The 16,961-nt window shown below is 37.0% G+C and overlaps 1 protein-coding gene across 2 annotated transcripts in view; it reads left to right on the plus strand.

Moving 5' to 3' along the window:
• The window catches only part of LOC134657451 (alpha-2 adrenergic receptor), a 547,428-nt gene that overhangs the window by 360,774 nt on the left and 169,693 nt on the right, over window positions 1–16,961 (plus strand). The gene's annotated exons all lie outside the window — the stretch shown is intronic.

Here is a 16,961-nt window from a genome sequence, read left to right on the forward strand (position 1 = left end):
CGGTTCTCTTAGACAATAAAACGCTTCACATAAATTAACGGATACGGAGGAAAATAAGGCTGGTTCACAATGACATAGACATTTCCATTATGGAGAAGATTAGCAATTTTCTGGAGTTTGTGTAAAGTAATTTCAGTTTTTAGGTTTAACAAAACAAATAAGGGAGACTATTTGTGAATAGAAAATAAAATAGAAAGGAATAACCCTTTGGCAGAAGAGATACACATATTAAGTCACATTTGTATACGGGTCTGTCGCGAAATTTATTTTATTACCTTTATTTACCGACGTTTCGACACAGGTTCCACTGGTCGTGGTCACGGCTGACACGTAAACCTGTGTCGAAACGTCTGTAAATAAAGGTAATAAAAAAATTTCGCGATAGACTCGTCTATAAATGTGAGTTAATATGTATTCAAAACGCGAAAGTTAAAAAAAAACGCTCCCACGGTCTCACCAAGTATCGGGGCAGAGGCACATGGACAATGACATGGCATGACATGACATGGCATGGCAATGACATGACTTTGACGCATAATGTAAGCAATATAGTAGCAAATCAACATACAAGGTTGAAATGAGAAAGAAAGGCTTCTTCAAATCAGGCACTAAGCAGAATTTAGACCAATGATGTGTGTGCTACAGCAAATCCTGCAGGTCTAAGATGGATGACGTTATTCACGTATTATAAAATCGTTTTGACACACATGAGCTAAAAGCTTGCATTCACATAAGATACGGCAAAACGAGATGCACTTGCAGGGCCCATAAAACAAATAAGTAAGATATCAAATGGTTTTCATTTTAAACCCTCAGTGTAGACATTGCTTTACTATTAAACGTAGCTTTACCAAATATATTTCTTGGCTCCATCGGCCCGTTTGACAGGCTTCCGAACATTGCAATCCGCCATCGATCGAGCAAATAGCGACAAAAGCTCTGATTCAAATGCTGATCATGAAGCATTGTGCCGGGGGTGTAGTCAGCGAAATGACTATTTGATCATAAAAGTAACTACCTTATTCACAAAAAAACAACTGTCAATACAAAACTTGAATATGGTCAAATAATGACAAAGGACACTGGTTCAAATGCTGGTCTTACCTCAATTTAAAAATGACTCACGCTATACCGGGCCAGGGCCAGGCCGGAGCTTCCGGCGCTTCGTTATCTACGGAAAGCTACACGAGATCACCGATCAGCCGTCATAGAAAACTACATGTCGGACGCCTCGGCTGGGTACGGCCGGTCTAGCGTGAGTCATCCTTTAGTGCAGCGGTTCTCAATCTTTTTTTTTTGACGGAACCCTTTTGGAAAGCGAAATACTTGATGGAACCCTACAATGAAACAATAGTTTTTAGAAGTGTATTTTTTTATTAAATACGCATAATTCTAAATTCTTGCGGAACCCCTGCCATTCTCAAAGTGTGTTCCGCGGAACCCTAGGGTTCCGCGGAACACACTTTGAGAATGGCTGTTTTAGTGTGAACAATGAGACACTTTAGTCTGAAGAATGCCACAGAAAACGATGAAAAAGTGAAAGATAAATAATATGCTCAAATAGGGACGAATAAATAGGAGGTTAACTTATTTTTTTACAAAAAAAAATCAACACATAAAAGCGGCGGCGCCCAAAGGCAAAGTCCACAATTTAAGGCAGACAGGATGTAAGAAAATTTCAACCAGCGCTTACAATAATTTAGCAGCGTCAAGTATACCACCTCCCTCGTATTGAGGGCTTGAAACAAAGGCTTTATTTCGAAATTGATAAAACGAGAGATAGCACCTTTTGTGCCGAGTCTTTGTAAGCCTGATTGAAATACTTTCTATTTAAACTTAGTTCGTTTTAAATTGAAATAATTATGGTTGTGACGGTGTTTGTAGGAATTTATGTCGCCGTTCGAGTTGTTACGTGGAGTTAGATTATGTTGGACTTTAAAGGTACTTAACTTCTGAAGGCCATTGTTTTGTTAAATGAGATTATTTCCTACATAACATTTTACCAGTTAGTTTTCTAATGATTGTCTGGAATTTTCACTTGTACTTCTCAGCCAAGGCCATCACGAGAATATTTTTTTTGTATGCTGGTTTATTTAATAATTCAATTCAGTTCTTTATTCGTTCATCAATGTTGATAGCTAATTAAATAAATAAATATAAATAAATAAATATTTTTATTAGAGGACATTCTTACACAGATTAAGTCCCACAATAAGCTCAAGAAGGCTTGTGTTGTGTTGTGTAAATATCCTAGCTAATTAAGTTATAATAAATAATTTTCCACGATTTTCATGTAAGATTATTTTTCACAGAACAACTGTCCAAAATAACAATTTTCTATTGCTCGTAAGTAAACTTCATTTACTTTGCCTCTTTAAACAATGCGTACCTATAATCCAGTGGCAGCAGTATGCGTACATCATGATGTACAATCAAGCTCGCAAAACATGTTTACTCTCCGTGATGGTGATTGATTGCCCCCTCCCGCTTGCCCAGGATATACATTCGCTAGATGAACAACAATAAAAGTATTCTTGGCGCTGCGTGGAGATGTAGCCTCGGTATACATTTTCTATCGCATGTCATCAACTTCCTCGCGTTGTCCCGGCATTTTTGCCACGGCTCATGGGAACCTGGGGTCCGCTTAGCAACTATTCTCCACTCCTCCACTTTTGTCTTAATCCCTGCCGCTTCTTTCCACTTTCTTTTTATATTTCATCATTTTCACCATGTTGGCACCAAGGCGTTGGCATTTCAGAAACTTTTAGTCTTGCACACCTGAACTGTGGAATTGACTGTTGCCCGCCGCATTTCCAGACCGATATGACCTTCAAGTGAAGACCTTTCTCTCATCTTAATTGCAACCTCTCTGGTGTTGCAGGTGTCTATGGGCGATGGTACGACGGCAGTACCTGCGCAGTGTTGCCATATAAAGAAATCGGCTTCAAATCTTTATTTTCTTAGATAAAAAATTAAAGTGTCGGTTATAGGTTCCTGTCGGTCCCTGGTTACGTTACTTAACGAATTCCGTAAAGATTTTAAAATTTCGAATTGACCTCAACAATTTATTATCACTTCCAGCCACAAATAATGCAAGCTTTATCTCGAACGAGCACAGAAGCGCTCTGATAAATGCCGGCGCGCCTTTTTATGAAATTAGCTAGCTATTTATACGTCAATTCAGACATATTCCGATTCTGATAAATAAATTTGATATGGTTTCTAACTTATTTTGATACGACTGAGTCAGCATGCGCTGCTTCTAACAGCGGCGTGAGCCACTAACACTAATTACTTACGGCGTTATTCATAAACGTCTGCTAAGTTAATCAGCTGATGACCGTCGTTTGTCCCTCTCTATGGCATAACTACAGATAGGGACAAAGGATGATCATCAAATGATTAAGTTAGCAGCCGTTTATGAATAACGCCATAAAGTCGCCATTGGTCTCCACGAAATGCAATCACGGGGTGTCGCCAAGATGGCAACCGTACATCGGCAAACGCCGATCGAAAATAAAAAATGTATCATTTCCATACATTACTCGACTTGACTAGGCTCCCAAGAGTCGTCTCATAAAGCATCTCGCTTGCTCTCATTGGTGCGCGTGAGATGTCTGATGACATGACTCAAGGTCGTATCAAAATAATATCAATAACTTATCAAAATGTTAAAACGGAATCGGCTCACGGACATTTGTCATTGGTGTAATTTGTCTGGTTTTAAAATAATATTAGGGTATGATTTATTTTGAGAATAATGCATGTAGCTCAACTTTACCGAGGTTACGGATGATAAAAAATTTTATATTCGTCGAAAATTACTTTGAACTTAGTGTTCAGCTTAGTTTGAGCTTAGGGCTCATTTCGAAACAGCAGTGAAATGAAATAATCTGCCATGATTCTAAAACTAATGCAGTCTAGACATAATAATTAAAACATATCATAGTTCTGGTAGATACTTAAAAAATCCGAAGCCTATTTTGTGTACCGCTGCTGGGAAAATTCTCTACATAGAAGTCCCACAAATGTGGTCCGGTACTCTCTCGTACGTGGGTACCGGGAAAAGTGCCAGCACTTCCTTGTTCTGTCGTTGTTGGCGACGTCCCAACTCTGATCTGCAATGCGTGCGTATCTTATCTTAAGTGACCCCTCCCTCCTTGCAACACCCAGTGAGATATTTATTTATTTAAAACTTCATTGCACATCAAAAAAAACTTAAAAATAAACAAAAAGAAAACCAAAACAAAATAACTTAATATAAATTCTTTTTTTAAAAAAGGGAACCGCCTTCAAAAAACCAACCCACTGAAAAGCATAAAATAATTGTTATATGGCACCCCTATACATGTCCAGTCCCTATATCCCGTCGTAAAGCAAATTTCTGACAAAAAGTAATTAATACCTAATAATAAGAAAATTAATAATCATCCGGGTAATTACTTCGTTTTTGAAGTCGGTGCCAAACCAAAATTTTAGAGAACCGATATTTTAGACAACGAAGAACGCTGCACGTACTTGCATTATAAATACATACTTAGTTTACTCATTAATTTAGTTCTTGTAGGTACTACATACTCGTATTTTTTTTCTGATTGGTAGCAAAGAATGTTTTTGTTGGTTTGGCACCGCCTTCAAAAACGAAGTAATTACCCGGATGATTATTAATTTTCTTATTATTAGGTATTAATTACTTTTTGTCAGAAATTTGCTTTACGACGGGATATAGGGACTGGACATGTATAGGGGTGCCATATAACAATTATTTTATGCTTTTCAGTGGGTTGGTTTTTTGAAGGCGGTTCCCTTTTTTAAAAAAAGAATTTATATTAAGTTATTTTGTTTTGGTTTTCTTTTTGTTTATTTTTAAGTTTTTTATTATTTTTTATTTATTTTATTTTACTTTTTAGTGATAGGTCAATCATTTATTTTAGGTTTTGGGCTAAAATACTAGTTTGTTAGGCTTAGTTTTAGTGTAATTTAGTATTAAGTTATTTTGTTTTGGTTTTCTTTTTGTTTATTTTTAATTTATTTATTCTTTTTTATTTATTTAATTTTATTTTTAATTTTTGTGATAGGTACTTCATTTATTTTAAGTTTTGGGCTAAAATACTTGTTTGTTAGGATCTCCATTTAGTTTTGGGCTAGTAAGTAAATACCTACCTACTAATGTTGCTGAACTGATGGCCTAACTCGATGATAATCGCGACAAAACATAAGATGACGTTTCGGTGCTAAACGATTTGTATTAATATTGCTCCCACTCCCACTGCCACTCCCACTTCCAGTCCCAGTCCCAGTCCCACTCCCATTCCCAGTCCGAGTCCAACTCCGACTCCCACTGCCACTATTTTATCTAAATCGGATTCAGCAACTTAAATTTGATGGTATACCGATAGCATCGCCACCTACCGGATCCAATTGGTTTTTCTAACCATCCATGTACTGTACACTAAAACTTTCTCCAGAATGTAACAAACACTTTTCCGAAAATGGCATCAAAATCGGTTCAGTCAAACACGAGATAATCACGAAGAAACATACATACAAACATACGGGTCAAACGGAAAACTTCCTTTTTTTAAAGGCGGTTAGAAAATAGTTGATCGACCCACCTAGTGGAACTCTGCAACATAGGCACATGACGATAAGTCGGCTAACCAAAACAAAGTGTGCCTATGTTGCACCAAATCTGAGTTCCACTAGGTACAGCCAGGGTTCACCATCAGTTCTATCTAGGGTACTGCTCTCCCAAGTGCTCATCAAGATGTGACGGATGACCAAAATAGCGTGGGCCTATGTTGCACCAAACCTGAGTTCCACTAGGTACATCCAGGGTTCAGCATCAGCTCTATCTTGGGTACTGCTCTCCCAAGTGCTCATCAAGGCGTGTCGGATGACCAAAACAGCGTGGGACTATATTGCACCAAACCTGAGTTCCACTAGGTACAGCCAGGGTTCAGCATCAGCTCTATCTTGGGTACTGCTCTTCCAAGTGCTTATCAAGACGCGTCGGATGACCAAAACAGCGTGGGCCTATGTTGCACCAAACCTGAGTTCCACTAGGTAGATCCAGGGTTTAGCATCAGCTCTATCTTGGGTACTGCTCTCCCAAGTGCTCATCAAGACGCGTCGGATGACCAAAACAGCGTGGGCCTATGTTGCACTAAACCTGAGTTCCACTAGGTACATCCTGAGTTCCACTAGATATATCCAGAGTTCAGCATCAGCTCCATCTTGGGTACTACTCTCCCAAGTGCTCATCAAGATGTGACAGATGACCAAAATAGCGTGGGCCTATGTTGCACCAAACCTGAGTTCCACTAGGTACAGCCAGGGTTCAGCATCAACTCTATCTTGGGTACTGATCTTCCAAGTGCTCATCAAGACGCGTCGGATGACCAAAACAGCGTGGGCCTATGTTGCACCAAACCTGAGTTCCACTAGGTACATCCAGGGTTCAGCATCAGCTCTATCTTGGGTACTGCTCTCCCAAGTGCTCATCAATGCGTGTCGGATGACCAAAACAGCGTGGGCCTATATTGCACCAAACCTGAGTTCCACTAGGTACAACCAGGGTTCAGCATCAGCTCTATCTTGGGTACTGCTCTTCCAAGTGCTCATCAAGACGCGTCGGATGACCAAAACAGCGTGGGCCTATGTTGCACCAAACCTGAGTTCCACTAGGTACATCCAGGGTTCAGCATCAGCTCTATCTTGGGTACTGCTCTTCCAAGTGCTCATCAAGACGCGTCGGATGACCAAAACAGCGTGGGCCTATGTTACACCAAACCTGAGTTCCACTAGGTACAGCCAGGGTTCAGCATCAGCTCAGATCTATGTATACTAAAACCTTCTCCAGAATGTAACAAACACTTTTCTGAAAACCGCATCAAAATCGGTTCAGCCAAACGCGAGATAATCGCGAACAAATATACATACATACATACATACATACATACATACATACATACATACATACGGGTCAAACTGAGAACCTCCTTTTTTTTTTGAAGGCGGTTAAAAAGGTAAAGGTAATGCCTCATGGCATTCTCTACCAGTCAATACAATACAATACAAATACTCTTTATTGTACACCTCATTACAGAAAACAATACGGATAATACAGGAAGAAGAGGTTAAACAACAGGCGGTCTTATCGCTAAAAAGCGATCTCTTCTAGACAACCTTTAGGTAGCGGAAATTAATAAATTTATGTCATGTCAGTAGGTGTTTCATATTCAATATAAGAATTTTAGCACAGAAAAACACAATACAAAAACAGTATAACACAAATAAAAATAAAATAAAATAAGATACATATACATACACATATACATACACATATACATACACAAATACATCCATATATATATATATAAATATATGTGTAAATATGCCAGCTATAGGGAAAAGGAAACAGGTAAAAGTATTACGGAGCAGATAAAAAGTGAAGTTTAACGAGTCTCTTGAAAGAATTAGGAGACTGGGCGCACCTTACGTCTGCAGGCAGAGAATTCCATAGTCGAACAGATTGGAAAGTGAAAGAATTAGTATAGAATTTAGACGAGGATGACGGGACAGAAAGAAGAAAATTCTGGGAGGACCTAACCGAACGGAGATAGCTGTAACGGTTTTTGAGATAGCGGGGAGTTGCGGGGTTAAAAAGAATGGAATACAGAAGTGACAAAACGTGGGAGTTACGACGTAGGCGAATAGGGAGCCACTTGAGCTGCGACCGGAAGTGGGAGACATGGTCATATTTGCGTAGCCCAAATATAAACCGAATGCAGACATTTTGGATACGCTCAAGCTTATTAAGTTGCTCCTCAGTGAGATCGAGATAAGCAACGTCAGCGTAATCCAGAATAGGGAGGAGAAGAGTTTGTGCGAGGGCAATTCTAGTAGGAATGGGAAGGAAGTTTCGTAATCTCCTCAGGGAAGCAACTGCCGCGAACGGTTGTACGTTGTTTCATATACTACATTTTCGTAGAATTGTGCTTCATAGAAAATGTTTCTCATATTATCATTTCATAGAATGATCAACTTCCAGTGCACTTACATTGTAGAAGCTGTATTTGTAGATTTTTAAAAGTTCAGAAAATTAATGTTTCGAAATTCATGTCATAAAATTTCAGGTCATATATTATTATTCCTTGTAATGTTAAGTTTATATAAAACTTGTTTCCAAGCCTGCATATTCATAGAATTTTGTTTCTCATTTTATTGACTTAATATTTTCATTTCATAGAAGGCTCAGTAACTCAATACTTACTTTGTCAAAAAATAAATCATAGATCTTTGCTGCACAGAACAGAACAGAACAGTTTGTTTCTGCGGGAGTCGCAGTTCTAACCTAACCTAACCTACATTTCTGGCAACAGTTTGTTTCCGCAGGGGTCGCAGTTCTAACCTAACCTGACCTATTTTTCTGGCAACAGTTTTTTTCTGCGGTGGTCGCAGTTCTAACCTAACCTAACCTACTTTTCTGGCAGCAGTTCGTTTCCGCAGGGGTCGCAGTTCTAACCTAACCTAACCTACTTTTCTGGCAACAGTTTGTTTCCGCAGGGGTCGCAGTTCTAACCTAACCTAACCTACTTTTCTGGCAACACTTTTTTCTGCGGTGGTTGCAGTTCTAACCTAACCTAACCTACTTTTCTGGCAACAGTTTTTTTCTGCGGGGGTCGCAGTTCTAACCTAACCTACTTTTCAGGCAACAGTTTGTTTCTGCGGAGGTCGCAGTTCTAATATTACAATTCTTTGCATTGAGTTCCTTTTCAATAAATTTAAATGGAGTGCATAAGTTCTGAAATAATAATATTTGAAAAGAAAATACTCTAACTAAATATTATATTAAACAATTCCTATGAAACAACAATCTATGAAATCTGTGTCTACGAAACAAGAATACACGAAACATAATTCTACTGTTTGATACGTTTCTAAATTTAAAAAGTTTGATAGTAATATACATTCAACTGAATTTCTGTGAAATATGTTTCAACCAAGTAAATAGTCTATGAAACAATAATATTGGAACTGAAAGTATATGATCCAAATAATATATGAAATAATTTCTGAGAAACGACATTCTATGAAATTTCTGTCTGTGAAATAGGGTGACACCGCCGCGAACATCTTCCTGCTGACTTCGCCCACCTGAGGACCCCACGATAAGGTCCTATCCATAATGATGCCAAGGTTTTTTACCTTCTGCGAGTAGGGAATTAAAACGCCATTAAAGTAAATAGGTGAGAGGTTGTTAAAGTCAATTCTGGGAAGCAGTTTTGGGCTACCTATTATAATAGTCTGTGTCTTTGACGGATTAACTTTTAGGCCAAAACTGCGACTCCAATTTGAGATTTTGTCTAAGTCGCTATTCACTTTACGGATAGCAGACGTGAGTTCGCCAATAACGCCCTGTGAGTAAATCTGAAGATCGTCGGCATAAAGGTGATAATGTGAAGTTAGGTTAGAAGTAATTGAATTTATGAATATGGAGAACAACAAAGGACAGTCAACCATAGGGCCAAACAGAAAAATATGAAGGTGATGAGGTAAAAATCCTAAATAGTCAAAGCTGGCTTGATAAAAAAAAAACACACACAAACGTCATCAACATCAACCTGTTAGCCGCGGTCACGACCAGTGAAACCTGTGTCGAAACGTCGGTAAATTAAGGTAATAAAATAAATTCGCGGCCGATCCGGTTGTAAATTTGATTAATATATAAATACTCGTATATAACTAAGTATTTTATAAGTTCTCTTAACAACGCCTTTTTTCTTTAAAACGCCTTGTACGGCGGAATGATAAATTCCCTCAGTTGTACAAATCAGTTGAATGCTCCAACTGTCTGTGTTTAACTTGAATTCAGCAATTCAGGCGCGACTGTTTCGACTTTTGTATTTCCAGAATCATATTCAGATCGCATGCCGAGAACTGGCGATATGCGACGGAATATATATATTTGTAAACTGTGAGGTGTGCAATGATAAGTATTCTATTGTATTGTATATACATATAGGTACGGACGAAAACGGTATGTCTGATACTTGTCTGACAAGTATCACTAAAAGCACAGAATAGGTAATAGTATTATCATACAGAATGCGGCCGGGAGTTACCATAGTTACCAGTAAAATTTGATACTGGGTTAACGGTTTAACCGCTTGACCCCAGGTTAGTGCGGTGGTGCAAGTGGCCCTAAGACTTTTAATTATCTAAAATAAAATAATATAATATAATATAATATAATAATATTATGTCGCCTGTTGGGCAATGGGCAGCATTACAATATGTGACGTTATCTATGAAAAGGGACCTTATTGTCGATGGCGGTTACGCCATTATTAACGATGCTCCGATATAAATATAATGACGCGCGCCGCTGTGCGGCGTAAGCGCCATCGACGATAAGGTCCCTTTTCATAGATAATGCCCCATATTTGATGTTGTCAACATGCGCGCGGTACATTTGAGTCGCTTGCGGCACAATTTTTCGCGGGTCAGTTTTGAGCTTTATTTAGACTTTTATAGGTAGTTATTCTAGTTAGTTGATTTATACTGGTTTGCTTAAGTTTTCTACCGCTCGCTTCGCTAGCAGTAGCCCAGTGAACGGAGGCAGCCAAATTGGGTTACAGCGCGCCCTAATGGAGCTCTGCTGGACTCCGTTTTAACTGGGGTACCGGCTTGCGCGGAACGACGTTCCACTACTTGTAGAAAAGAGGTTTTCAACACAAATACCTATTCTTTTATGAGACGACATTTCGTTAATAACAAACCAGAATATAATATTGGCCATAGCAATCCAGCGCGAGAACGCTGCCTGCGTGATGGGCACCCTACCAAGGGCTCAAAATTTTGATAGGCATTTTTAAGTTTTAGTTTTAGTTATTTTAATCAAGGTTGTATCAAAATCAGTTCAAACTTGTTATAAAAATCGTCAAATCCTTATTCAAAGGTTGTTCATCGTTGTTCAACGTGGCAACGCGGCGAGCATTTTGTGAATAGTTCTTGTGTGCTTGTTAGTTAGTTTAGGATTTAGTTTAATTTAGGTTAAGATTTTTGTAAAAGTTAAGTCGATTTTAGATTATTATGTATCGCTGTTCGTTTTATCTTGTCAATATTAATTACCTACTGTTAAATTAGGATCAACCACTTTGCTTCTCTAAAGAAATTTGTTAGGAAAAATAGCCGTGAAAAACAGAACCTTAAAGACTGCTTTAAGTAAAACACTATTTTGTGACACTAAGTAACTTTAAGAGCCTGTTGGACTTCGCAGTTTTAGTAAGAAATTTCGGAAAACTTGTAAAGTATGACAGAGACTGTTTTCTTTACAAACTCCAGTGGTCGAGGTCAAAGAATGACACTATTTTATTTTATTTTATGTATTGTATTTTATATATATAGTCAGCCAGACACACTTTCGCATTTATAATATTAAGTATGGATGTTACATTTTCCAGACCAGTCATACTATAATTTGATGTCAACTGCTTCATTGCCGCTTCGTTGTGTATTATCGTAATCGTTATCTTAGTAACTCTACTGTATTTAGCTGGCAGCTGCGCGCAACTACGCTCCCTACAGGTAGTACAGGTGTTCACGGAAGACCAGCGTCAGGTACTACTCCAGTAGGACCCGGCATCATGCTGAGTGTTCACCTTTTTTTCAGTGTAGTGACAGTGTACAAGTTAGTTATAAGTCTTTTCTTTCTTCCTGTGTATGTATTGTATAACTGTGTACTTAACTGAAATAAATAATATTCTATTCTATTCTATTCTATTCTATTCTATTCTATTCTATTCTATTCTATTCTATTCTATTCTATTCTATTCTATTCTATTCTATTCTATTCTATTCTATTCTATTCTATTCTATTCTATTCTATTCTATTCTATTCTATTCTATTCTATTCTATTCTATTCTATTCTATTCTATTCTATTCTATTCTATTCTATTCTATTCTATTCTATTCTATTCTATTCTATTCTATTCTATTCTATTCTATTCTATTCTATTCTATTCTATTCTATTCTATTCTATTCTATTCTATTCTATTCTATTCTATTCTATTCTATTCTATTCTATTCTATTCTATTCTATTCTATTCTATTCTATTCTATTCTATTCTATTCTATTCTATTCTATTCTATTCTATTCTATTCTATTCTATTCTATTCTATTCTATTCTATTCTATTCTATTCTATTCTATTCTATTCTATTCTATTCTATTCTATTCTATTCTATTCTATTCTATTCTATTCTATTCTATTCTATTCTATTCTATTCTATTCTATTCTATTCTATTCTATTCTATTCTATTCTATTCTATTCTATTCTATTCTATTCTATTCTATTCTATTCTATTCTATTCTATTCTATTCTATTCTATTCTATTCTATTCTATTCTATTCTATTCTATTCTATTCTATTCTATTCTATTCTATTCTATTCTATTCTATTCTATTCTATTCTATTCTATTCTATTCTATTCTATTCTATTCTATTCTATTCTATTCTATTCTATTCTATTCTATTCTATTCTATTCTATTCTATTCTATTCTATTCTATTCTATTCTATTCTATTCTATTCTATTCTATTCTATTCTATTCTATTCTATTCTATTCTATTCTATTCTATTCTATTCTATTCTATTCTATTCTATTCTATTCTATTCTATTCTATTCTATTCTATTCTATTCTATTCTATTCTATTCTATTCTATTCTATTCTATTAACTATTCTATTCTACTAACATTCAATAATTTTGCGGATTTTTTATTTTTTTTAATTGTCGCGCGACTGACTTAAAAGAAGTGAGTCTAAACCGTAAAATTATTCAATCACTGTATTATCTCTGAAAATTTATGAAGACGCTGGGAATTTTTAGATTAGCTGTCGTTAAAGATTATTTTTTTTTAATTTCTGGATGTTCTAGTGTCCTTATCTCTGGACTCTTTTGATCCTAAAAGTGATCGGACACAAAAAAAATTGTCGATTTTGTCGCCGACTGTAAAAAAATCGATCCTGCTCCAATGAAAATGCGACCTGTAGAGGAAAACAGTCTCAAGCTAAAACGGGCACGTCTCCTTGCACTCCGCGCTCGCTCGGCTAATTATAACGTTTGGATCCCTCTCGTTAAGTTAAATAATAACATATATGGATCAACGATAAGTCAATTTAAAATAGCAGACTTATTTATATTGTGGAATAAAACTATTAAAGCGGATTACCCGTTGCCCACGAACGCTGTAAAGGGTTCGTAACGTAGGGATTTTTTTTATTGGGAGGAAAATCCGTTATGGATACCTCCGCACCGCAGGGACAGCGCGGAGGTTATGTCGGACTTTCACCGACTAAAAACCTCCCAGTTGTCCTCCTCGGCACATTTCGGACGGCTCTGGGATCTCCAATGAACCCGCCAGTGCCGTCCTAGCGCTGTGCCCCTTTATGGGTCCCCTCTTTTTGCAGTCGCAGTCCCTAGCTGCGACCGTCTCCGACCCCGAGGACCTCTTTTAGTCGCCTTTTACGACAGGCAGGGGATGCCGTAGCCGTATTCTTACGCCCGGGCTACAAGGCGCAACGTCGGGATGTACCTAGTATAAATTCAATATACGCGATTTAATCCGTTTTAATACCTAGTCTAATTTCATCAGTAACTATTGCGGTAACCGAAGACAATAATATTTATGTTGTATTAACTTTTAGGAATGGTCAGTTCTTGCGAACCGTTTAACTACACAACGAACCAGATACTAACTTTAATCATAAATCACCTAAAATCAAACTATCCAGAGTGCAAACGGCCGACTACCACAGTTCTGTTACTAAGTAAATGAAGATCTAAACTAACAGCAGAACCTGTCCAAACACTGGAGATATCTTAATATTAATTTCAAGGGAAAACAATTAAATTCAGGCGGCCGATTCTGAATCATCAGTTTCATGGAGATTTCATGTTTTAACAAGTTCGTGCCTGGCACAGCTAAACTGTGGAATATATGAACTGTCGCCCGCGGTATTTCAAGAAAAGAGCGTACTACCCCTCTAGTCTGGTGATGCAGGTGTCCATGAGCGACAGTAATTGCTTACTATCAGGCAATTCGTCTGCTCATTCGCCTCATGTATATGACTAAGAGTATTCTTATTATAAAAAATGTTTTAGTACGACCTTTTGCGACTCTGATTGGTAAAATCACAATCGTCTCATTAGACATCTCGATCGTAATAATAGGGATGATGACACATGTTGAATTTTATAACAAAATCTAGTAAAATAGATAGCAAAAGAGCAATTTATCACAATAATGTGGATATTAAAATAAAATATTGAAAAATTACAAAGTTACAGGACCTGAAAGTTTCAAAATTTAAGTTTTTTTTTAACTTCCAAAAACGATAAAAGTAAGAGTACCATTAGATTCCTTACATTTCATCAAAAAAAATATTGTATACCAACTATATACATAAACGCAATATTTCACCGACAAAAACGCAATTTTCTTGTTTTGTCCATACTACAAGATGGGCGATGACGTCACGGCCTCTGGCCGTTTTGTATAGGGCGTTTCGCGAGTGAAGTGCGACTGTCGGACTTTGACTATAATTTCTGACTTTTGTGTTACTTTAATGCAATGGGTCCCATATAGACATTTGATCCTAAAAACAAACCCGATCGATTGATACCATAAAAAAAATTAGTCATGTAGCCTATTAGCACGCGTGAAATACTTAATGATATCAATAACAAATTTTGAAATCAGAATCAGCCTCCAGCTGTACATTAGCAGACCGCGACCTAAGCTGAAATAGTCCGGACTTAATTTAAGAGGTAACTAATTACTAAGGCGATAAAATACTAAATCTCAGGCCCATTGAGAATTTAGGGAACGCGTATCTTACGAAAGCATGTTTTAATAGTGAAGACTTTATGTCTTTATAACAATATGTAATTTTATAGTAATTCATATATGCATTTTAGTTTTTATATTAATAGTTCTAAAGGTTTTTAGATTTCATAGATATGAGCTACATAATGATTACGAAACCTATAACACAATTGATTGAAATGTTGATTTTTTATCCTTTGAAGGTCTCCGGACATTCATCATTTTAATCAATGAACCTACAGAATGTTTAAGTTTTCTACAAAGTGATACCTACTAGTATATTATAATAATTAGCTTGTCAATCTTGCTCGATATTGGTATAGTCCAAAAAATTAATTCCAGTACCATTTGGTACCTTGTCACAATGACAATCAATATGAAATTCGCTAGGGACCTCATACTATTGTCACTTTGACGAGGTACGCAATGGGACTGAAATCAAATTCCATGGCCGTATTAGCGAAAATAAAGCTTAAACAACATAATATTTATTTTACACGACTGTAATTATTTTATCGTTTCACCTCTCTATGTGACAACCTTACTTGCATAATGCATCATAATTTATATCGACAACTAGTCCCATCTCTAGTGCGCTCGCGTGCCCGCAGTCATCTGATGTGTGTATCGTATAATTTATCGAGAATACGGGACGCCCATTACTATGCTATATTCATGTCATATTCAGCATATCAAACAAGGCATCCAACGTAAGTTAACCCCAAGACTGGTGATACTTCTTTGTGATTGGGGATGTACTTATGTTGGTCATAAAGAGATGATACTAGATGATATTTTGGTGAATGTTGGTATTTTAGTAGCAACAGTGACTGGATAAAAGGCACTTTGAATACTGTGCTACGTTTATCTTTCTACTGAAGGCCGCGAAAAAACGCTTCGAGCGAAATCGCTCGATACTTGATAGATGTATGGCGCAATTAGAGATGATGATGATGATGATGAGTGTGATTCAAGTGATATTAAAATAAGATTACATCGAGTATGGATGTAAAGTGGGCGCATATATACAGTCGTCATCAGAAATATCGGAGCGGCCAAGGCGCTCACAAATATCTGAACACGCCTCTATTGTCAAGGCGTTAGACTGCGTGTTCAGATATTGTAAACACCTTGGCCGCTCCGATATATGTGATGGCGACTATACAATACTTACATGGTCCTAGACAGATACGACCAGTTTGACACGCTATACACTCGCTAGCGTGTGCGTAACTTACTTTCTATGCATCTCGCTTTTATGCATTCGAAACTAAATAGTCTCAATGGCTTGGGGATTCTCTTACTCAAGTTTCTCTAGTTTTGAAAGTTTACTGGTCGAACACTTGGTCGAATGCGTATAAATTTAAGAATTATTATAATCCTGTTTGAAATAACTACATAACTAACGAACATTATTGTCTTGTTTCAGGTAAATAAATGCAGAAATATGCATCATAAAGAAGTACCAAAGGATACATTTTAATTATCAAAGGAATTCAAAAGTGAGTGTTAGGTCTCCAATCAGAATTTGACCGATGTGTAGAATATAGTCCGAACTTTTTGTGTGTGTATTCAGATACCAATTTCAAAATTACTGAGCAAAAATATAGCCATATGAAATAAAGTGTACTTTATAAAGAACGTTGGGCAGAACGAGGATACGCTTGGCTACGATGATGCGAATTTCATGGCACGTTAACTTAAAACAGATTAATTACAAATGCAATACAAGCTCGATGGGTAAATTACTAATTACATTTAAATGAACGAATTTTAAAATGTGAGTTAATTATACAACTGGCTAAGTATCGGATTACTGTTGGCCTACTTGTATCCGAATGTATGTTTTTCGTATTAAAATTATAATGAAAACGTACTGTAAATAATGAATTTCACATTATATCCGTAGTAGGTACCTAGACTCTGACCACGATTTGGATAGCACACGCAGTGCAAGTGTTATTTACTTATACGTCATAATTTAATAGAAGCTTGACGTTTGAAATAACACTTGCACTGCGGGTGCTCTCAAAGTCGTTGCAGACTTATCTTGGTCTAACTCTA

The sequence above is a fragment of the Cydia amplana genome, chromosome 20 (genome assembly GCF_948474715.1).
Source record: "Cydia amplana chromosome 20, ilCydAmpl1.1, whole genome shotgun sequence".
In the NCBI taxonomy this organism is placed as follows: domain Eukaryota; kingdom Metazoa; phylum Arthropoda; class Insecta; order Lepidoptera; family Tortricidae; genus Cydia; species Cydia amplana.